The sequence below is a fragment of the Camponotus vicinus genome, unplaced genomic scaffold (genome assembly GCF_025532165.1).
Source record: "Camponotus vicinus isolate PSW18456_S1 unplaced genomic scaffold, iyCamVici1.0 SCAF_10, whole genome shotgun sequence".
In the NCBI taxonomy this organism is placed as follows: domain Eukaryota; kingdom Metazoa; phylum Arthropoda; class Insecta; order Hymenoptera; family Formicidae; genus Camponotus; species Camponotus vicinus.
The window spans coordinates 9,829,991-9,843,172 of NW_028141946.1; positions in this window are offsets into that span (position 1 = coordinate 9,829,991).

Here is a 13,182-nt window from a genome sequence, read left to right on the forward strand (position 1 = left end):
AGAAATTATTTCAAGCCTCATAACTCAAAAAGTACTTAACGAAAAGGTACTTAATTATAGTGTTTTGGAAAGCTCTCGAGATAAGCTACAAGAATATGCAATGACAAATAGTAGGTTCCATTTAAGAAATTGAAGGTGACCTTCATGTGACCTTCAAATAACTCTTCAAGGTCAAACCAATGATACCATCTTATGGCCCCCTCGAAACCATAAAACTTTTGTCTGAAACATTTTTCTCTAAAATGCTTTGTTTCCGAAATAATTGTGTGCGTTAATTAAAATGGCTCACCCTGTATATATACAGGGTAGACCATTTTAACCTTTAATGGAGAATAACTCGAAAACCAAGCCCGGGAGAGAAAAATGTTTCAGACAAAAGTTGTTTAGTTTCGAGGGGGCCATAAGATGGTATCATTGGTTTGACCTTGAAGAGTTATTTGAAGGTCACATGAAGGTCACCTTCAATTTATTAAATGGAACCTACTATTTGTCATTGCATATTCTTGAAGCTTATCTCGAGAGCTTTCCAAAACACTATAATTAAGTACCTTTTCGTTAAGTACTCTTTGAGTTATGAGGCTTGAAATAATTTCTTAATTTTACATAAACCGTAAAATATCTTGTAAAATATTCATTTTTCGATTATCCTACCTTAATACTTTTATGTACAAAATAATGAGAGGAATCAATTGGTGTAAAGAAAACACATAGTTGTTTTTAAGAAAAAATATGGAATTGTTAATTGCAAATTACATATTTTTTCTTCAAAACAACTATGTGTTTTCTTTACACCAGTTGATTCCTCTCATTATTTTGTACGTAAAAGTATTAAGGTAAGATAATCGAAAAATGAATATTTTACAAGATATTTTACGGTTTATGTAAAATTAAGAAATTATTTCAAGCCTCATAACTCAAAAAGTACTTAACGAAAAGGTACTTAATTATAGTGTTTTGGAAAGCTCTCGAGATAAGCTACAAGAATATGCAATGACAAATAGTAGGTTCCATTTAAGAAATTGAAGGTGACCTTCATGTGACCTTCAAATAACTCTTCAAGGTCAAACCAATGATACCATCTTATGGCCCTTTCGAAACCAAACAACTTTTGTCTGAAACATTTTTCTCTAAAATGCTTTGTTTCCGAAATAATTGCGTGGGTTAATTAAAATGGCTCACCCTGTATATATACAGGGTGTTCGGAAATTCAATCGACAAATTTTCAGAGATTGTCGGGGGCACCATAAGAATCATTTTTTGCAAATGAACCTGGGGTCGGAAACGTGTCATTACATCGCTATGGCCATGGTTGGCTAGATCATCTTCCAATCTGGGAATCGAATTTGTATTTGGATCTCTTGCCTTCGTGGGCAAGACATCTTACCATGAAAAGCTCGATAACTTCGAAACGGCTTACTTAAAGTTGGTAAAATTAGTGCTTTGAAAAGGTCTCGAGAAGGGCTACAAGAATATGCAATAAAAAGTGGAGGGTTCCATTTCAAAAATTCAAGGTGGCCTTGTCGTGACCTTGGCGACGCCATCCAAGGTCAAACACATGGTGCCAGTAAATAGACCTTTTTACACCCTACAACTTTTGTTTGAAACAATTTTTTGTAAAACTTCTATTGTTTGTGATATTTTGAGGTCCCTCTTTCGAACACTCCGTATGCCGTAGCGATGTAATGACACGTTTCCGACTCCAGGTTCATTTGCAAAAAATGATTCTTATGGTGCCCCCGACAATCTCTGAAAATTTGTCGATTGAATTTCCAAACACCCTGTATATATATAGTTTAGTTCGATTTAATGAGATCTACTTGGGTTTTTTTTTCCCCGGAAGAGACCACAATCACCCTATATATATATATATATATATATATATATATATATATATATATATATATATATATATATACAGGGTGATTCAGAACAAACGTTTGTCTTTAAAAGAATAAATTGTCGAGTCTATTCTAAAACGATTTTCCCTTTACCAAAATTGTCTACGAGGCTTAGTTTTTAAATTATTAAATAAAATAGTTTGCGAATTACGGAACGAGTACAAGAGGTAGACAGGGACGGCGCAACTCACCATCCGATACAGGCGATCATGTGGGGCGCTCGACGCGATCAGCTGATTACTGCACACGATGAGTGTAACAATCAGTGTGTGTGTGTGTGTGTGTGTGTGTGTGTGTGTGTGTGGTATTTATGCACGCGTATCCACACATGCACCGTACTCTCTCTCTTTCTCTCTCTCTCTCTCCCTCTTTCTCTCTCACTCTCTCACTCACTCACTCACTCACTTATTCTTACCTTAATAATGAGATTCTTCATACTGCTGATAAATAGCAGTGCCCAGTGTGTTGCACGATAATAATCGTCGTCGACGAGACGTCGTTTCTTCAACACGCAGTCTAACACATCGTCAAATAAGCGAAGTTTTTTCTTTCATCACTTTCGACACTTTTACAAATTTACTCGCGCACTTAATCACTCACGATTGATAAAAGGAGGAATTTACCAACAGTTACGGTACGAATTTAATAAACGGTTAACGCATTTAATTATTAATTACACACTCGATTAAAGAAACGCGTTAACAGAACGCGATACTCGATGCAAAGCGCGCGACGCGACGACCGACGACAAGCAGGTCAGGTTAGTACTAGCGCGTAATGCTACATGTTTATGTTTGGCAGCGCTAGAGGCGCTAGTACTAATCTGACCTGCTTGCCGTCGGTCGTCGCGTCGCGCGCTTTGCATCGAGTATCGTTCTGTTAACGCGTTTCTTTAATCGAGTGTGTAATTAATAATTAAATGCGTTAACCGTTTATTAAATTCGTACCGTAACCGTTGGTAAATTCCTCCTTTTATCAATCGTGAGTGATTAAGTGCGCGAGTAAATTTGTAAAAGTGTCGAAAGTGATGAAAGAAAAAACTTCGCTTATTTGACGATGTGTTAGACTGCGTGTTGAAGAAACGACGTCTCGTCGACGACGATTATTATCGTGCAACACACTGGACACTGCTATTTATCAGCAGTATGAAGAATCTCATTATTAAAGTAAGAATAAGTGAGTGAGTGAGTGAGTGAGAGAGTGAGAGAGAAAGAGGGAGAGAGAGAAAGAGAGAGAGTACGGTGCATGTGTGGATACGCGTGCATAAATACATCACACACACACACGCACGCACGCACGCACACACACACACGCACGCACACACACGCACACACGCACACGCACAAACACACACACACACACACACACACACACACACTGATTGTTACACTCATCGTGTGCAGTAATCAGCTGATCGCGTCGAGCGCCCCACATGATCGCCTGTATCGGACGGTGAGTTGCGCCGTCCCTGTCTACCTCTTGTACTCGTTCCGTAATTCGCAAACTATTTTATTGAATAATTTAAAAACTAAACCTCGTAGACAATTTTGGTAAAGGGAAAATCGTCTTAGAATAGACTCGACAATTTATTCTTTTAAAGACAAACGTTTGTTCTGGATCACCCTGTATATATACAGGGTGGACCATTTTAACCTTTAATGGAGAATAACTCGAAAACCAAGCCCGGGAGAGAAAAATGTTTCAGACAAAAGTTGTTTGGTTTCGAAAGGGCCATAAGATGGTATCATTGGTTTGACCTTGAAGAGTTATTTGAAGGTCACATGAAGGTCACCTTCAATTTCTTAAATGGAACCTACTATTTGTCATTGCATATTCTTGTAGCTTATCTCGAGAGCTTTCCAAAACACTATAATTAAGTACCTTTTCGTTAAGTACTTTTTGAGTTATGAGGCTTGAAATAATTTCTTAATTTTACATAAACCGTAAAATATCTTGGAAAATATTCATTTTTCGATTATCTTACCTTAATACTTTTACGTACAAAATAATGAGAGGAATCAACTGGTGTAAAGAAAACACATAGTTGTTTTGAAGAAAAAATATGTAATTTGCAATTAACAATTCCATATTTTTTCTTAAAAACAACTATGTGTTTTCTTTACACCAATTGATTCCTCTCATTATTTTGTACATAAAAGTATTAAGGTAGGATAATCGAAAAATGAATATTTTACAAGATATTTTACGGTTTATGTAAAATTAAGAAATTATTTCAAGCCTCATAACTCAAAGAGTACTTAACGAAAAGGTACTTAATTATAGTGTTTTGGAAAGCTCTCGAGATAAGCTTCAAGAGTATGCAATGACAAATAGTAGGTTCCATTTAATAAATTGAAGGTGACCTTCATGTGACCTTCAAATAACTCTTCAAGGTCAAACCAATGATACCATCTTATGGCCCCCTCGAAACCAAACAACTTTTGTCTGAAACATTTTTCTCTCCCGGGCTTGGTTTTCGAGTTATTCTCCATTAAAGGTTAAAATGGTCTACCCTGTATATATACAGGGTGAGCCATTTTAATTAACGCACGCAATTATTTCGGAAACAAAGCATTTTAGAGAAAAATGTTTGAGACAAAAGTTTTATGGTTTCGAGGGGGCCATAAGATGGTATCATTGGTTTGACCTTGAAGAGTTATTTGAAGGTCACATGAAGGTCACCTTCAATTTCTTAAATGGAACCTACTATTTGTCATTGCATATTCTTGTATCTTATCTCGAGAGCTTTCCAAAACATTATAATTAAGTACTTTTTCGTTAAGTACTTTTTGAGTTATGAGGCTTGAAATAATTTCTTAATTTTACATAAACCGTAAAATATCTTGTAAAATATTCATTTTTCGATTATCTTATCTTAATACTTTTATGTACAAAATAATGAGAGGAATCAATTGGTGTAAAGAAAACACATAGTTGTTTTTAAGAAAAAATATGGAATTGTTAATTGCAAATTATATATTTTTTCTTCAAAACAACTATGTGTTTTCTTTACACCAGTTGATTCCTCTCATTATTTTGTACGTAAAAGTATTTAGGTAAGATAATCGAAAAATGAATATTTTACAAGATATTTTACGGTTTATGTAAAATTAAGAAATTATTTCAAGCCTCATAACTCAAAAAGTACTTAACGAAAAGGTACTTAATTATAGTGTTTTGGAAAGCTCTCGAGATAAGCTACAAGAATATGCAATGACAAATAGTAGGTTCCATTTAAGAAATTGAAGGTGACCTTCATGTGACCTTCAAATAACTCTTCAAGGTCAAACCAATGATAACATCTTATGGCCCCCTCGAAACCAAACAACTTTTGTCTGAAACATTTTTCTCTCCCGGGCTTGGTTTTCGAGTTATTCTCCATTAAAGGTTAAAATGGTCTACCCTGTATATATACAGGGTGAGCCATTTTAATTAACGCACGCAATTATTTCGGAAACAAAGCATTTTAGAGAAAAATGTTTCAGACAAAAGTTTTATGGTTTCGAGGGGGCCATAAGATGGTATCATTGGTTTGACCTTGAAGAGTTATTTGAAGGTCACATGAAGGTCACCTTCAATTTCTTAAATGGAACCTACTATTTGTCATTGCATATTCTTGTATCTTATCTCGAGAGCTTTCCAAAACACTATAATTAAGTACCTTTTCGTTAAGTACTTTTTGAGTTATGAGGCTTGAAATAATTTCTTAATTTTACATAAACCGTAAAATATCTTGTAAAATATTCATTTTTCGATTATCTTATCTTAATACTTTTATGTACAAAATAATGAGAGGAATCAATTGGTGTAAAGAAAACACATAGTTGTTTTTAAGAAAAAATATGGAATTGTTAATTGCAAATTATATATTTTTTCTTCAAAACAACTATGTGTTTTCTTTACACCAGTTGATTCCTCTCATTATTTTGTACGTAAAAGTATTTAGGTAAGATAATCGAAAAATGAATATTTTACAAGATATTTTACGGTTTATGTAAAATTAAGAAATTATTTCAAGCCTCATAACTCAAAAAGTACTTAACGAAAAGGTACTTAATTATAGTGTTTTGGAAAGCTCTCGAGATAAGCTACAAGAATATGCAATGACAAATAGTAGGTTCCATTTAAGAAATTGAAGGTGACCTTCATGTGACCTTCAAATAACTCTTCAAGGTCAAACCAATGATACCATCTTATGGCCCCCTCGAAACCATAAAACTTTTGTCTGAAACATTTTTCTCTAAAATGCTTTGTTTCCGAAATAATTGCGTGCGTTAATTAAAATGGCTCACCCTGTACATATACAGGGCGTCCCAGAACACTACATACAAGCGCTTGTGAGGAGGTAGAGACCAGTAAATTGAACAGAAAAGTCTTATACCATTTTACAATTTTCGCAATAATAACAGAAATATTAAATATTAAAATCGGACGAAAGAAAGGAGCGCTCGAGCAGCTGAGCGCTCCTTTCATTCGTCCGATTTTAATATTTAATATTTCTGTTATTATTGCGAAAATTGTAACACGATGGGCCGTATTATAGCTCGAACGACTGAGCGTTTCTCATCCGACTTTAATATTTAATATTTCTGTTATTATTGCGAAAATTGTAAAATGGTATAAGACTTTTCTGTTCAGTTTACTGGTCTCTACCTCCTCACAAGCGCTTGTATGTAGTGTTCTGGGACGCCCTGTATATGTGTGTGTGTGTGTGTGTGTGTGTGTATATATATGTAAGAAAGTACGGTAATAAATACTTTTTATTAAGCTATACGGGAATGACTTTTTATTCTGCGTATCTTTGCGACGTGCTACAACTGTAATGCGTCGTCTACAATGAGATTTTAAGGAGACTAATGGCCATCACACATGAAATTCTATAAGCACGTAAGATGTAAACGTAAGGAAATCGACCAATCACGTTCAAATATTAGCCCCTCCAAGGGATCAAAACTCGACCGTGATTGGTCGATTTTCTTACGCTTATGTCTTATGTGCTTATGGAATTTCATGTGCGAAAGCCTTTAAGGCGTAAGATTTAAGAAATTGACCAATCACAGTCGAGTATTCTCTTAATACTTGACTGTGATTGGTCAATTTCTTAAGTCTTACGCTTTAAGTCTCCTTAAAATCTCATTGTAGACGACGCTTAATACGAAGTAAATCAGTCGAAATACGACGTGCTAGTCCACGAGCGTGCACGTCCTATCCCCTCCACTCGATATTCCGCTGGTGGCGCGGCGGTATTGCGGGTCCTGTGTCTCGCCGGCAACCCGGCCCCTGCGGCAATCCTTACAGGGCCGTAGCGATTTTCTCACATTCGGCCTTCCTGCGGACTTCCGTTTGGGCCTTTGACTGCGACGAACGTGTTGCCGGAGTTCTCGGCTTCTTTATTCGCAGTGTTCTTTAACAACCTCCCCCGTCGCGTGGGGAGTGCTTTATCGTTCGTTCTACACGGACGTGTGACACGAGTATTCGTATACTCAATCGTTTGAGTGACTCGGCTGCTGGATATTGGCCGGAGGAAGAATTTTTGCGTATTACGGCGCCACGTTGCCCGCGGCCATCTTGGTCGACCGCCTACGTGGCAATCCATCGAGAACATGGTCTGTAATCCTTTACTATGTCCATTCAGGATCCTATGAACAGTTCTTATGAACTTCCAACCGCTTTTTCGCATGACAATGACGATTTTAACACAAAGTCAGCTTCTAATTTGACCGGACCTAGTGACGAGGACAGACTTAATTTTATTGCACGCTCTCTCCCTCCTTTCTCCCCGTCCTCTGATCCCGCTATAGAAATTGCGACGAAGATTGATTCTAATCCAAACATGTCTCTTTTACAGTCAAATAATGGAAATTCGAAATGTGTCGTCCCATCGACCGGACTTGACATGGACGTCGACCCGTGCGCCTATACCTCGGACGCTGAATCGAAAGTTATTCGCAAAAGGAAAAAAGATCAAAGTACCACATCGTCAGTGAGTAAGCGTCAAGTCCTGGGTGAGGGAAATAGTCAATCGTTTAAAGGTAAGGCAGAGTATGCCTCTATTTCTTCTTCGTGCTCTGTGTCGAATTCTGTGGACACTCAGGATCTGCCCCCCCCCGAATACGAACACGTACGATCATAATTCCTCTGGGCCTTTTGACGTAATAGTACAAAAAACTTCTGACAGTGCTAATTCTGTAAATTCTTCTATCGATCCATTAGCGGTCGGCCGCCTCCTTTTTTTCTCAAATAAAAATGATATACTCGAGCTAAAGAAAACTGGAACGATCAGAAAGGGTATAATACGCGGAGTTCCGCTAGATCCTACTGATGGGGAGATCCTGGCTGGCCTCGAATCCGTAATAACGGTGCTCTCAGTACAGAGATTGAGTAGGCGTAGGGGAGGTCCCCTTCCTTCCTCCTCTTCTGCGCAGACTAAAGCAAATGGTAATGTAAATAGTAATGTAAATAGTGATGTAAATAGTGATGTAAATAGTGGCAATGGTCTGATTCCTTCTCGCACAATACTTGTCACATTTAGAGGTCAGACCTTACCAGACTGTATATATTTGTATTTATTAAGACACTCTGTCCTCCCATACGTTTCTAAAACTTCGCTGTGCTTTTCTTGCCTTCGCTTTGAACATATAGGCGCACAGTGTAAGAGCCGTGCTCGCTGCATGGATTGTGGTGGTGATAGACACAGTGACAACGAGACCTGCCCCAAGAGGGACCACTCACCAGTTTGTATAAATTGTAAGGGGCCGCATAGGGCCTCTGATTATTCATGCTCCGAGTATATTCTTCAGAGGAGGATTAGAGAGATCTCCGCACGTGAAAATATCCCCTTGTCGGAGGCCGCAAATAGTGTGCGGAGTCGTGAGCCGGTTTCTCATGGGGGTGGATCATTGTCGCGGGATGGGGGTATCCTGGGCTTCCAGGTTCTTCGCTCCCTTTCCGCGGGCGGCTTGCTCCTCCCCCCTCTCCCCACTCTCGCCTTTACTCTCAGGTGGTGGCGTCTTCCCATACTGAGGGAGCAAGTTCTTCATCGGGAGTGTCCCTACCTCCCCCCTCGTCTTGTTCTTCTAGTTTTTTTGGTTCTTTTCTCAGGGGTCCTTCGGAACTCAAACAAAAAATTACTAAACTAAATACCGGATCTCAAGACCAAAATAACAACGAAACCTCGCACCCACCCCCTCGATCATCAGCGCGAACGTCCTCTCGGAGAGCTGGTGCCTCTTCCCCCAGTTCCTTTTCCTCCCTGTTCTATCCTAACGGTAGGACCCCCTCGGTCTCCGGAAACGGGATGGCCATGGATCCTGAACCCGATCTTCCTCCAATACTTTTGCTTGTTCAGCGATTCCTGGGCCTTGAGGCGTCACATCTGAGTGCGTTCCTCCATCTGGTTTGCGTGTTGATGGAGAAGCTTGAGCCCATGCTTAAAACACTTGGCATTCACGATATTATGAGCGGCCTTGTCGAACGTTTTTTGTTGACCCCTCTTGTCGGGCTTTCTGCCCGTGACTCCTCTCGTAATGACTGATCCGGCTCCCAGCAATCGGCCGACCTCGACTTCTTTGGCCATACTCCAGTGGAACTGTCGCTCCATCTCAAATAAGTTTGATGCTTCTTCGTCTCTTTTTGGTGAATACGACGTGCTGGCTCTCTCTGAGACATGGTTGACTGTCGACTCTCGTTTTGACCTTCGCAATTTTATCATTTTTCGTAAAGACTCAGCCTCCCGTTTTGGAGGAGGCCTCGCTTTAGCTGTCCGTCCTTCTTTAACTTATTCTTATATTAATGACACTATTTCCTTTGAGGGTAGACTTGATAGCCAAGCTATCTCTATCCACTTCGGCAATTACGACTTAACTATTATCTCCATTTACAGATATCCTAGGGGCTCCCTCTCCCCGGAAGAGTACGGCGCCCTTTTCGCCTTTTGCCGTTCTTTTACTAATGCAATTCTGCTTGGCGATTTTAATGTACACCATATCGAGTGGGGCAGCGAACGATCTGACAATGAGGGTGAGCTTTTGCTCTCTGCTGCTGTAGAGGCCTCTTTCACTTGTATCAATAGTGGCTCTCCTACCTTTTTGACGCGGCCTGGACAGAGAGTCTCTGCTCTTGACCTTACTTTCATTTCCTCCACGATTATAGGTCTCTGCGATTGGGCAGTCCTCGAAGACACTTTCCTTAGCGATCACTACCCTACCACAACCTTCTTTAACCGTGCCCTCACTAGGAGGAGCTTCTTTTCTCACAAAATTAAACATTCAAAATTGCAAGACGAACTCTTTGTTAAAAATCTGTTCTCTTCATTGGATTCGCTGAGGGCGTCCTTGAGTGACCTCGCGCTGAATCCTGTCCAGAAATACACTTGCTTCACAGAGCATCTTCTGCGCCAGTGGTTCTCCAACCCCGAGGAGCCTCACTCGAGAGGCCGGCATTATTCACAGAAAAGATTTTCCCCACCTGCCCCTTGGTGGAATGACACTTGCAAACAGGCGGTTAGCGACAGACGTGCTCTTCTTTCAACTTTCAAAAGGCACCCTTCATTCTCTAATTACCTTGCTTTTAAAAAACAAGAGGCAATCACTAGAAGAACTCTAAGGACGGAAAAGAGCAAAGGTTGGAAGGAGTTCTGTGCCAGTCTTAATCCGAACACTCCTATCTCCCATTTGTGGAGTTTTATCAAGCGATTTCGAACCCGCCACTTTGAAAATCCTAACATTCCCTCCTCCTCTAATCTCCATCCTTCGCAATCAGTCCAAGAATCCATTAATTCCCTTTGTCCTCCATCTGTCTTTCACCGTACTTTTTCGTCAATTGACGAATTTCCCACGAACTATTCATGCAAAATGTTTGATTATCCTTTCTCTCTCCAGGAATTGATTTCGGTTACCCGCAACTTAAAAACCCGTTCTTCTCCTGGATTTGATAGAATTGATAATAAAATGCTCTCTCTCTTACCAGAAGAGTATCTAACGATTTTGCTTGATTTACTAAATTCTATTTTCGACTCCGGCTCTTTCCCTTGTACATGGCAACACTCTTTAGTATTCCTCATTCCCAAGTCCTCTCCTGGTAAACTCCGTTCTATCTCCCTCACTTCATGTCTTCTTAAAATCCTCGAGAAACTTATCCTGTATTGTATGAGTTGGTGGGTGGAGTCCTCTTTCATCCTTCCGCCTTTCCAGTTTGGATTCCGCAAAAGAACTTCATGCCTTGATAACCTGGGTATACTAACTACTGAAATCCATCACGGCTTTATTCTAAAGCAATCAACGAGCTGTCTGTTTCTTGATATACAGCGTGCTTTTGATAATGTTATTCCCTCCATTTTGGTTTCTCAGCTTATTGACTTGGGCCTTCCGCCTAAATTCTGTTGGTTTATTTACAGATTGACATGTCTCAGGGAGTTGCAGTTCGTTGTGAATGGGGGACTCACAGAGAGCTTTTTCACTTATAAGGGCGTGCCCCAAAGCTCGATTTTGAGCCCACTGCTCTTTAATCTTTACTTATCAAGATGTGGATCTGCTCTGACTGATGGATGTCGAATGGTACAGTTCGCGGATGACATCGCCTTCTATAGGCGTTCTAGTGATATCGAGTCCGCTTTATTGACGCTCGAGCGGTCTGTGGTGGCTTTGTCGGCCTTTCTATTTGAGAGAGGCCTAACGATTTCCCCCTCTAAATCGGCCCTGATGATTTTTACGAAAAAAAGGATTAACCCGGCGAGCTATTCTATTCTTCTGGGGGTTTTTCTCGACCCCAAACTCTCCGGCAATCATCATGCTAATTACGTCATTAACAAATCTGGCAAACTTGCCAATATAATAAAGTTTTTGAGGGGAGTTTGGTGGGGCTCCCATCCCAGGACTCTGCTGAACATCTACAAGACGATGATTAGGGGTACCTCGGACTACGCTTCTTTTCTTTTTCCGTTTCATAACAAGGGCCTCGCGGAACGATTTGAGCGTGTATCGCGTAGAGCCTTGAGATACTGTGTCGGATTTAGGGGTTCCACACCTTGTAATATAGTGTATGCGGAAACTTGCGTTGGACCCGCACGATTTAGATCGGATTTTTTGGCTCAGAAATTTTTATTCAAATCTCTTGCTATCAGACCTAATACTTTAATTGACAACCTCCAGAAATTACATTTTTCTCATTTTGGATCTAGTTTCTCTACAGATCTGCTTGGCAGGTTTCTTCTCTATCGGGCCTATCGTTGGGTAAAGGATTATAGAGCCAAGATGGAGGCTTTCACCAGGATTCCGCTGTATCTGTTTCCCCATGAAACCTCTACTTTCATGCCAAAAGTTGACTACACCCCCCCACAGGTAGTGGAGCAAATCTCATTGGCGGCTGTTCCCCGGCTTGTTTTTCTCTCACATTTTTCGTATCTGATCGGGGGCGGATGTACCTTTTTTACAGATGCATCTAAGAACGATTTATTCCCGCATTTAGGCGCTGCTTATTTTTCTCCTGATATGTTGATTCAGAGGAAATATAAGCTTGATAGTGGATTTTCTGTCTTCTCAGCTAAATGCATTGCCATTATATGTGCCACAGATTGCATCTTGGAAAGGGGCATTAAAAAGTCCTTGATATTTACGGATTCCCGCAGCGTGGTGGAAACCGTGTCCAGCAATTCGCTGGACAGGGATCTTTCTTACCTTTTACTTGTATTGAAGAATAGGCTGAGGTCAGCCTTTTTGCAAAATCTCGACATCACTCTGGTCTGGGTTCCCTCTCATGTGGGGATACTTGGTAATGAGACGGTCGATTATCTGGCGGGGGAGGCTGCTCAAAGCGGAGAAACGATTGACTATCTTCCTCCCCACACTGATCTTTACTCCTTGGCTCGGAAAAAGTATTACGATACGGTCGAGAAGTACTTGCGTGCGCAGTCAGAACTCCGCGGTGCGCAATATTTTGGCCTATACCCGGCCTTCGCAAAAAGGCCATGGTTCGATAGACTCAATCTCTCACGTAGGGAAATAACAACTATCTGTAGAATACGGTCTAATCACTACAATTTGAATTACAGCCTCCATAGGTGTGGTATTGTCAGACGCCCAGACTGTCCTTGCGGCTCTCCCAGACAGGACATACAACACATACTGTGGACCTGTCCATTGTTGAACCATCACCGGACGAAACTGACGGGCTCGCTCAGGAAAGTCCTGGGTGCGCCTCCTCCTTACGACGTCTTTGTAATCCTAAAAGATCCTTCTGTTGGAGTCATAAATCCCCTCTTAACCTTCCTGCATAGGACCGATGTACA